General features: G+C 38.9%; 1 protein-coding gene across 6 annotated transcripts in view; it reads right to left on the bottom strand.

Moving 5' to 3' along the window:
- PKHD1 (PKHD1 ciliary IPT domain containing fibrocystin/polyductin) overlaps positions 1–12,090 on the bottom strand; it is a 495,803-nt gene that overhangs the window by 246,107 nt on the left and 237,606 nt on the right. The window lies entirely within an intron of this gene.

Consider the following 12,090-nt stretch of genomic DNA (forward strand, 5'->3'; position numbering starts at 1 on the left):
AATTTCCTAATTTACATAAAGGGTTTCTAGTGGGACTGCATTTCACCCAACTGAAGAGAGTACGGCAGAAGTGCTGTGTAAATGTCACAGGTAGAACCAGAACGTTTTTCATTTCTGCAAAGTATTCTCTACAGCCCAACCCAGAAAGCGATTTTTCAAATGTCACTAGAACATAAACAGGCTTAACAACATTCTAATACCCTAAAAGAAAGTCAAAGTGGAAAGGAAAAAAAAAAAAAAGCAAAAAAAAAAAAAATCAATACACATTATGACTGTCCTTCTCCCTTTGGTTTAGTTTCATGAGAATCTGTAACTGTGGCATTTTGCTGCAGGCAGATAATTAAAGTCTCAAAGAGGAGGGAAACGAGCTGAGGGATGTTAGCTCTTCAGAGTGAGGTGTGGCGTGAGCAAGTCCACGGCCAGTTTACAGTGCAGGGACGGAGTATAAAAGGAAGCCGTGCTCCCTGTTAAAGGTTTGGGCACGACGGTCAGATGGGTGTAAATTGGAAACCTGTGTCTCACAGGCACTAGGTGTGTGAACTTGGGCAAATTACTAACCTCTTTCAAGCTTTAATTCTCTTTTATTTTTTTTCAATGGAGGCAATAGTAGTATGCAGCTAGCTCCCAGAGATACTGTGAAACGTAAACAGATAATCTACGTGAAGTCGTCAGTGACCGTCACCAAAGCCAACAACATCTACCTCCCGCTCATTTCAGAAACTCAGAGGTGGGCCATCCTGCCAGCCTGCAGCAGTTATTTTAATGTCTAGAGGTTTATCCAGGATATTTGGTCATTCAGAAACACTCAATACCTTTTATGGTACAGAACCTTGCTATATATTTCTAGTAAGATTAAATGCAGTTGTTTCATCTGTTAATTAATTAAAGGGAAGCAAAATGATCGGGGCATTGGGAATTAAAGAACTGTTCTTTTCCAACATTCCCTGTGCTGCACTAACTGAATTTTTAGAAATTGTAGAGTGGGGTGGGGACTTCTTCCTTTCTTTGGGCTTGGGATCCTTAAGTTTTCTTCACATGTGTATCAGATTTAAATGAGAACTAAAGGACCATCCTTAATGCACAGTCATAAAACTAGAATGGACATGAAGGTTGCGGGCTCTGATTTCTAATCCATTGCAGGAATTCCCTCCATGTTTATCCTGTTCATTCTTCCAGCCATGGGGCATTCATATCTTAAAGTTCCTCCTCCATTTATGACATTCATTTTTAAACATATATATCTTTAAACAAGCTTTAGAAAGCTTAATTTTCTTCCTCGTATCTTCTAGCCATTTGTCACCCACCATCATGGCTCCCGCTTCCGTTGTTTGAAACCAGAATCCCAGGAAATCATCCAGCACAATCTGGCCCAGCCAATACATTTAATGAATAAAGAAAAGCTACTGAGAAACAAACGCCAAACAAACGTGATAAAAAGAAGATAAGTTGGAATCAAGAAATACCGAAGAGGTAGATAAGCGGGCCAAAGTAGGAGCCAGGATCAGTATATAAAGGGAGATTCCCTGCAGTGCAGGAACAATTTTGAGTGTTTCAGGTTCTGAAAGTGTATCCTTTCGGCTTTCACGGGAACATACAGGCTCTGGAAAATGAATCACAAGATCTAAATCCAGGACAGACTAATTGAGAAATCAGAATTTTCATTTCATAATTCACAGGAAGAAATAAGACTGTCTTTCACATAGCAGGTATGCTATAAATATGTGTTGAATAAACAAGCACGTGTTAAAGGAACCAGAATCCTCCACTGGCCACTTAATGACGTGTCTCACCAACAGGGAAGTATACTGAGGAAACCATGAGTATTAGGAGATATCTTGTAAATTTTATTAAGATAAGCAGTTTGATCCTAAGTTATCAAAGCTTGATACAGTTAACCTCCATATCAATAGGATATTTGCCAAGAGGACTTAAACACTTAGGTTTAGTGGTCAGAAAACCTCTCCTGGGCATCTACAGGCAGCTTACACGAACAGGGAGCTCTGGGTCAGCAAAATGCTGTTTTCTTATGAAGTTAAATATCTTATTTTTCCAGTCAAGAGCTCTCGATTAAATCACTTTTACAAACAGTTCTTTTTATGTTGTAAAGTACCATTCCACTGGGTTTACATAGAGACACCAAGTCCAAATGATTTTTTAAGGACTTTTATTAAAAGGAGGAGATTTATTAATATGCCGGCCGCATATGACTGACACAGGGCAAAGCTGACCCAAATCGTGTGGTCCAGCACACAGCCCTGCGGCAGGTTATGTACCTTGGATCACACATAGGTTGGTGGGAAGAGGAGGAGTAGGGGAAGATGACACAATTCATTAGCAAGCTTATAACATTGTTTTATAGGATTTATAAAGATATTTCTCTATATTAAAACTTATAAGGTAACACAATAGCAAAAAATGTTGTTATTCATATTAAGACATTTCTAAATTTTTCAGTGTTTATTTGCTATCCCTTTGTCTATACATTAACTATAACCTTCGAGAAGGGGAGGGCAACCTACATGGCCCAGGGGATAGGGGATAAGCGTTTGTGAATGGCCCATTAAAGGAGGAATGAAAGAGAAAGAAAAGGCTTTGCTTACTCTTTTCTCCCCCCCCCCCACCTGGCTGGGTGTTTTGTTTTTTTTTCTCATGGGGTGGGGGTAGGGAGGGTGATCCAAGTTTCCTTTCTACTTCTATTCAAAACTTAGCACAAAATTTCTTTATTTATAACACAATGTTATTGTCCATCCTGAGTTGGTGCAAATCACACACAAGTATAAAAATCATATTCACAAAATCTCTCTATATGCTTAGCCCAAATCATAAAATGCCCTTTAAGCTTCCTAGTAAAAGAAGTTTTCTATACAGTATGTCTCTGCAAGTCAGAAAACTCCCACTTGCCTTTCCTAAAATATTAATATGAGTTTTTCCATTCTTTGGTACCTTACCACATTTACACTATAGACCAAAAGAAGAATTCTATTTTTTTTTATCTACTCATCTGTTTATATTTAATTCCTCCAGCCTATATTTTGTCACTCTTAAGATACCATGCATAGCATCTTGAAAATTATAAAAATATTATCGCAATATGTTACAATATTATCAGTTGGGTAGATATTTCCTGAAATGCTTCTTAATTCCAGCAATATGGCCCCAAGAATCCTCCTGATCACTTTGATGAGTCTGAATTATTTGTCAACTTCCATCAGCGTCACATTTATAAATCAACTTTCAGGATGTAATTTCTCCTGGTTTACTTTCTATAAATTGCAACTTCAATTATCGAAGGAGCCATTTTTCAAACCACACTTCCCAGTTTCAGCAGGGCCTTGTACACCTGACTCCCCTCTTCAATATGGTGAAGCAACTATATTCTAACATTACTTTAATTCTGTTTTTCTTTAGGACCTCTGTTCCTTCCTTGTGACTTCCTTTCCTTTCAACTAGCGTCTAGTAATCTGATGTTAACCCCTTGATCAACCAGAGATCCACACAGCATATTGTGACCCCAAAGTACCCTTTCTTTGCCACGAGCCAGCGCTGCTAGTAATTCCAGGTCCTAAGTAGGAATGGCGTGGAATTAAGAAAATAGGTTTAGAGAAAAGGAGGCCTCTGTGCAACAAAAGAGATAGCTTGCAAACAGCTCCATTCCCCAACCTGCTTTATTTATAGGGCAAAGAGAGGCCATTAGCAAATCAAAGAGAGTATTAATGCAAAGTCACATTTCCAAGGCATCCCAAGAATTCTCCCAAATGCAGAAATCCCCACCTTTATAACATCTTAACTTCCCAAGACAAAAGATAAAAAGAAACTTGCCTCCAGTCTTTCCAAGGGACATGGGGGGTAGGACAAGTATAAACAACCCAGCACCACAGCTAACATAAAGGTGTGGAGAAAAACAGCCTTTAGCAACTTCACAGAACAAGTGAGGTGGGGGTTGGGCAGACTGTCAGCTTGCTGCCAGTTCCCCACACCTCTGTCTCCCCAAAATCTGAACTGCAAAGACTTTGTTGGCTTTCAGGCCCCAACATTTCCTCTTCCTTCTCCATGCCTTGACCTGATCCTTTCAATTCACCCATCTACTCAACCAAGGTGCATTCGGGATGCAAGTTCACAACCACTCAATGCAGCACCAGCTCTCTGTAATGCAACCCAGGTAGACAAGGTAAAGGTGAGGAGCCACTGAGCCATTTCACCCGCAGGTGTTGTAAAGTACCAAAGGCTACAGAATTAGTATTAATATTTTAAGAGGCTTGAAGAACATTTTATTAATTTGGGTTAAGGTGTGCAGAGAAATTGTGAGAATAGTCTCTGTACTGTGTGATTGGCATAACCAGGATGGCCCTTGGCATTGTATTGTAAATGCAAGAGGAGGAAAACATGGATTCCCAGACATTCCACCAACCACACCTGTGGGGGAAGGGGTGAATGGCTAGCCAGGTGCAGGAAGAGAAAAGCCAAAATAAACCTTTTCTTATAGCAATGAGCCATTTGCGGGCATTTGTCCCCACCGAAACTACCTCTCCTATGTAAATGCGTGTGTGACTCTGGATAGAGAGATAGCAGATGAACACTAGATAATATAGGAATGCCTTTAATATGTAAAGAGACATCTTTCTACCATTGTGTTGGCTTGTAAATTTTGTTTTCTCCAAAATGATGTATGGTTTGCAAATTGAACGTGGTCCTATCATGTTAAAGGACATATGACTATAACCAATAGCGGTAAGGGGCTCCTAATTGCAACTTTTGCTTCTGTACTTTCCACTTACAAAACTATAAAAACTAAGTAGAGCAAAGGGCTGGCTTGCTCTCCGTCAGATTTCTGTCGGAGTTCCCGCTGCTTGGCCAAGCTAGACAATAAAGCTTTGATGTGTAAACGATGGACCTTGTTCCTGTCTTCCATATTTCGGTCCCTCCGAATTTGGATTAACAAAGGCAATCACATATATCCGTAACACAGTTTAAAGTGGAAAGAATCATATGAAAAGCAAATCAAAATGTAAAAGACCCATCATCTCCTAGTAGGCAAGATGACCTGTGTGGACCATCACCAGGGGTCAAAAATTCAAATAGCTGCCATCCTTCTAGGACAAATGCCAGCAGTGATAGTGGTGGGCTCTTCCAGAAAGCACCAAAGGAATATCAAGAGTCGAAGAACACCATGAAGAAAATTTACCAACCATAATTACTACTACAATTTTCGCTTGCCCTAAATAGCCACCAATTTCCTCGTGCCCTAAATAGCCACCAATCTCCTTCTCTTTACTGTTAATGAAGCAAAGGAGCCCAAAAGTATTTCTAATTTGGAGGAGCCAAGGGAGTCTGCATGGGCCATTAGCAGCAGAGAGCTTCATTACTAGGGGAAGAAGTCTCTCTCTGAACTTCTCATGGCTTTATGTGTAAGAAATCAGGAGGCAACCAGTCCATTTTAAATTTTAACCCTTAACTCTGCCTCAGCAACAGCTCCGGTGTACAATCAAAAAGACAAAAGAACTGCATACAAGCCTTTCTTTTTTCCTCTCCTGTTCAACAGAGTACCTTAATTTTTGTTGTTTTATTTTAAAACCAAACCTGTTTTTAATTAAACAATATTTTTCTTTAGAAATACAGCACTACCACTTAATAAAGCTTCCAGCCGATGTACCAATTTACAAGACTAGTTTGCATAAACATTATGTAATTTAGTGCCCATATACTGTGTGGATCTGTTGAATGTATACTACCCACAAAGGATTTGTTAGGCAATCAACAATACCAACGAGAACAAATATTAACACCCTGGTTTGTGTTTACCATTAGCTGACTTTTCCTGAGGGTCCATATCTCTGTGTATTAAGACAAACACTGCATTGAGCTCTAAATGCTCTCAATTCAGAACAATTGTGAAATAAACACTCTCTAAATACACATCTCCTAAGCCAGACACATCATAATAACTAGCCTGAAATGGCGCTGCTAGCGTATTAGGGCTTTCTGCTGTTGCTCACGTCTCTTACTTCACAAACAGGATAAAATTAAAATTTGGAGCACAGCCAATATATTTTTGTGGCACTGTCTGGCTTGTGCGTCCTTTAAAAATACACTGGACTCTTTTTTTTAATATTTTTATTTATCCATTCATTTTAGAGAGAAGAGAGAGAAGGGGGGAGGAGCAGGAAGCATCAATTCCCATATGTGGCTTGACCAGGCAGGTCCAGGGTTTTTGAACTGGCAAACTCAGTGTTTCTAGGTCGACGCTTTATCCACTGCACCACCACAGATCAGGCCTCATAACAAGTCCTTGTCAGGAAACCGCTATCCTACCTGCAGACCAGCCACCATCTAGTAATATTGTATATGTAGCAATATGCTTTTAAACTGTACCCGTATTGACTGAGATACACTTAAGTATTTCTCCTTCTGAATAAGAAATCTAAAAAGAAGAAAGAAGCCATAACATTTGGTCCTTCTCTTACACATTTAACAATACTTAAATTCACATTTAAAAATAAAAAACAGGACTGGTGGTAGACAGGCAAAAGCAATATGATTTCATAATACATGTGCCTCTGGCAGACACACTCCTCTATGATTTTGCAAGTGTATGTTTCTATCATTTTTCAGAGTTGGTTAGAGAAATAATAGTTTATTGTAGAGAAGCCCAAGAATACACCTATTACCTCCGCAAAGTAGTGTCTACAGTTTTTGCAACACACCTAGAATAATACTTTTGCTTATTCTAGTCTAATCCATGAAGAGAAGCAACAAATGTCAGCATCCTACCTAATATGATCCTTCATAGGCTACTGCATCTCTTCCCGTAATCTGTTGAATCTAGCATGAATGGCTTCCTCAGAATATGAGAAGACCACCACTGAAGCTACACAACCAGGAGATAGGCAAGTATTTGTCAAGGATATTGAAAAACAATTTTATGCCTGACCAGGTGGTGGCGTAGTGGATAGGGTGTCGGACTGGGATGTGGAGGACCCAGGTTCGAGACCCCAAGGTTGCCAGCTTGAGCACGGGCTCATCTGGTTTGAGCAAAGCTTACCAGCTTGGACCCAAGGTCACTGGCTCGAGCAAGGGATTACTCAGTCTGCTGTAGCACCTTGGTCAAGGCACATATGAGAAAGCAATCAATGAACAATTAAGGTGTCACTATGAAAAACTGATGATTAATGCTTCTCATCTTTCTCCATTCCTGTCTGTCTGTCCCTATCTATCCCTCTCTCTGACTCTCTCTCTGCCTCTGTAAAAAAAAAAAAAAAAAAGAGAGAGAGAGAGAGAGAGGAAAAAAAACAATTTTATACATCAGGTAGGGAGTTAGACTAAGAAGCATGTCTACACACACACACACACACACATACACACACACACACAATACATACACACACCTGGTGCTATGATAGAGCTGAGTGACACCAGCTCACAGCTCATTGACAGCCCCTCTTTTCAATACCATGTTCAGTGATACAATTTGATGATACGCCTCTGTTGGGGGATCCATTATGACTTTTAGCTCTTTTTTCTATTTTACTTCTGTGACTTCAGATGCCAACAGAGGATAATGCTTCTTGGAATTTTTCTGTCTCATCTGGGTATTTATTTGTGTGGTTTTGTTTTTGAGGACTGGAAGGATAGCATTAGTGATGCTATACCTATTTATCCCTAGGAAGGAGAGTTAGGCGATTATTAAAGGAAAAGGTAGGCCAGAATTCCCATTTGAACTCTTCTTTACTTTTGCCTCACAGAGGCAGGGGGTTCCTCGTACTTTGAGCACTGACACATTAAGACCAGTTACATAGCTAAAAACTGAACGCAAGCACTACAGGAGAGGATGTTAAGCAAGATCTAAAAATCAAGGTGATCAACAAGAACATTAACCTTTCCTTTTCCAGGAGAAGCAGGAAGAAACAGAACGTATTAGATAACAAAGAATCAAAGGCTGTGTCCTGAATTCCTGAATGACTCCAGATCCTATGAATACCTGGGTGGTGTTGCTAGATCAGTACAGCATCATGTAACCATTGGGAAGTGTCTTTTTTTTAAGAATTGGATTAAATTACATTTGAGCAAATGCCAGGCATTTGCTTCTCAGAAACATAATAATCTATAGCAATTTAATCAGTTAGCAGTATGTTTATATGTTGTTTTGTAAATTACAAATGTAAAATAGAGACTTCTTAAACACAACATGTATTGAGCACTTACTACATGCCAGGTAATAACCCTGTAAGATAAATACTATTATGTCCATTTTATCGATGTGAGAATGGAAGAAAAAAGAGGTATAGTAACTTGTCCAAAGGAATACACTTAAAAAGTTGGAAGGGGAAGCTATAGCTTGTACCTAAAAATGATTCTTAATTACTTCTCTTATTCTTCAGATTAAAAAAAATAATTTTAAACATATGCATATGTCTAACTTTATTTTATAAACATCCTATAAAAACTCAGAAGGACTGGCCCTGACCATTTGCTCAGTGGTAGAGCATCAACCTGGTGTGTGGATGTCCTAGGTTCAATTCCTAGTCAGGGCACCCAGGAAAGGTGTCCATCTGCTTCTCCAACCCTCCCCATCTCATTTCTCTCTTTCTCTCTCTCTCTCTCTCTTTTTCTCCCTCTTCCCCTGTTGCAGCCATGGCTAGATTAGAGCAAGTTGGCCCCAGGCACTGAGGATGGTTTCATGGCCTCTGCCTCAGGTGCTAAAAAGAGCTTGATTGCTGAGCAACAGGGCAGCAGCCCCAGATGGGCAGAACATTGCCCCCTAGTGGGCTTGCCAGGTGGACCCTGGTGAGGGTGCATATGGGAGTCTGTCTCTCTGCCTCCTCTCCTCTAACTGAATTTAAAAAAAATTTCAGGACTAGTTGGCCAACCTTCAATATCTTTTACACTCTCCTAATTTCCCCCACACTTAGTCCAGTCAATAATTTAAAAACAGATCAAGGTTTGATTTACTGTCATCTGATATATCTGTAACAACTGAAGGAGCTATTGAGTACTTTACCACCACCACCAACAACAATAACAATAGAAATTCCTAGATGGTAATTTTGAGGCTTGACTTCTTGTTCTCCCCATCGCAATTCTATATATCAATACTTCCAGATCAAGAAAACAATTGTAAATGTGGGTAAACTTCTGACTCAATGGGGCAGGGTAGGAGGGAGTAGGGAAAGAATCAGTTGTTAAAATAAATCATCAGGTCAACTGATAGCCCAGGAAAGCAAAAGCCCAGAAGACATTATGAAAAAAAACATTCTTAAATATTAGCTGTTCCTAGGAATTTTAGAACTGGAGATTAGGGACAGCATTTCAATCCTGGGTCTTTTGAAAAAAAGTTGAATGCCATGGCTCATCAAAAATATGTCCTAAGAGAGAAATGAGCAGTAAGAGCCCTACAGAAATATTTTGGGGAGTCCATAAGTTTTTTTTACTTATCTGTATTTTTTCAATACTAATTGTATTGAGTCACTATGTTTCAACATAATATTAGTTACTATAATACAAACACACATACAAAAATAAAGTATTCTCACCCTATGTACAATCTACAAATAGAGATGGACAGTTTTTTAAAGCTGTTTAGGAGCTATGAGTAAGTATTGTTTATTGCAAGTATATGAAGCCAGCACACAGCAGGCACACCAAAACCTATAGAGAAAACTCAGAGAAACATCCTTCATGGCGAGTTCATTGGAAATTGAACCTTATGAATTGAAAAGCACAAAGAAGATGAGTGTGGCTGAGGCATAAAATGCAAGGAAGGAGGGCAGAGTGTTGAGAGATGATGCTAGACTTATAAACAAGGAACAGGTCAGAAAGGGCCTATGAGATACTAAGAATGTTGGACATTCTTCTGGAGACACAGGGAAATCTTAAGAAGTTTCAATGAAGGGAATGAATAAACAACAAGACCAGATCTGCTATAACAAAGTTCAAGGGTGGGAGCACAGCAAGGTGGCAAGCTGAGAAGTATGGTGAGAGATATGATGTGGGGGCCTGGACGGAGGAGGGGAGTTGGCAAGGAGACAAGTAGAAAGACTTAAGAGGAATATGGGCATGAGGTAAAGTGGACAGGACTTGTGGGTGATTTGTGTGTGAAATAAGGTAAGAAGATGGATCAAGCATAACTCCATGTTTCTAGTTTAAACAATTGAAGCATTTCCCGAAACCCCCAGGGGAACACAGATCTATAGATAAAGACCATAAATTCAGTTTTGGAAAGTCGGGGTTTAGATGCCTATTAAACATTCTACTGAAAATATTGAAAGCATTGCTGCTCAATAAAAATATCATGCCAGCTATTAATGTAAGTAAATGACATGAACTTAAATTGTATGGTAGCCATATTAAAAGTAAAAAAAAATGGTGAAATTTATTGTAATAATATTATTTAACCCAAAGTAGCCAAAACATTATCATTTCAACATAATCAATGGAAACAAATTATTGAGATAGTTTACATTTGTTTTTCATACTAAGTCTTGGAAATATAGTGTATAATTTACAATTTCATCACATTTCAATTTTAGATGAGCCGTTTTTTAAGTGCTCAGTAACCATATGTGGTTAGTGGCTACAGCAGTGGGTCTCAAAGTGTGCACCAGGGTGCACTGGTGCGCCCAATGGTATTCCAGAGAAATATGTGCTTGTTGGGGACCAAAAAACTAACAGATTTTCTGGAGTTTAGATTTTTGGGGAACAGAGGTGTGAGGAATTGGCTGTAAGCTGACAACCCTCCATCTCACTTGCCTGACTAGGTTGCAAAAGGCTGTTAAGCTGTGGTGCTGGATTGTTTACACTACCCCCCATGTCCCTCAGAAAGACTGGAGGCAAGTTTCTTCTATCTTTTGTTTGGTGTAAAGTTAAGATGATATGTATGGTGGGGGTTTTCTGCACTCAAACAATTAAGAGTAAAAAGAGAGAAATTCTTCAATGTACTGATGAGAAAATGAAAGTTTGCCTTTCAAATATATGCCCAAACATTGAAGAAATCGTTAGGACACATCAGGCTCATATTTCTCATAAACACAAAAATGAAAAAACTTAACACATTCGCACCGGGACCTGCCGAATTACTAAATCTTACTAAGACTGTATCCATATATATATATATATATATATATATATATATATATATATATATATATATATAACATTTTTAATTTTTAACCCCTTTTTTATGAATTCTAAAAAGCATAACTCAAAAAATGTAACATAAAAATGTTTTCTAATATCAGAATAAATTTAACTTTGTCATATTTATTTCGTTTAATTATAATAAAGGCACGCTTGGACTTTATTTTTTTTCTTTAATATTTGACTTAATTATTATAACATATTTTCAGAAATTTGTATATAGTGCGCCTACAATTATTTGTAGGATTTTAAATGTGCCCCAACTTCAAAAAGTTTGAGAACCACTGGGCTACAGTACTGGACAGGGAAGATACTAAGAGTGGTTGAATAAATGGGTCTGGAGCTCTGTGTAGCTGTGTAGACTACAGGAAGAAAATCTGTGAATGTTAACCGAAGTGGAGAAATAGTCCAGGAAGAGTATGACTTGAGAGAGGAAAGTTGCTCACAGAACCCTAAGAGACACCAGCAGTTAAGGGGCAAGAAGAGCAGTTCACAAAGGAAATCTGGAAGGAGCACACAGAATTTTATTAGGAATATTATGCTTGTTCCATGTAATTGTCCTTATACCAAAGAAAACATTTATCTAAATTTGAGGATGAAGCAATCCAAGCACTATGTTAGGCATGTCATCATTATGGGGCCTCTAGAGAAAACATGTCACTGATGTATTTTTCTGATGAGGTCCTGCCTTACACCAGTGGGGCTAACACCACTGGTCTTATCAGGAAGGATGGGCCTCCCAGATGAGACTGCTAGAATGGGAAGCCAGGGGATGAACTCTATCTGGTACTCCTCCAGAAAGCCTGTGTTCAGAGCTGGCGAGTGACAGGACCAGATCAGCAGCTCTCGCACAGATCAAGAATGATGTCCCTTTAACAAAACATAAAACTAGACTCTGCCTTGGAGAGGCTGGAGATTTTTATTCTTCAACTAAATATTAAATATTATTACCAGCTTCAA

The sequence above is a fragment of the Saccopteryx bilineata genome, chromosome 1 (assembly GCF_036850765.1).
Source record: "Saccopteryx bilineata isolate mSacBil1 chromosome 1, mSacBil1_pri_phased_curated, whole genome shotgun sequence".
NCBI classification, from domain to species: domain Eukaryota; kingdom Metazoa; phylum Chordata; class Mammalia; order Chiroptera; family Emballonuridae; genus Saccopteryx; species Saccopteryx bilineata.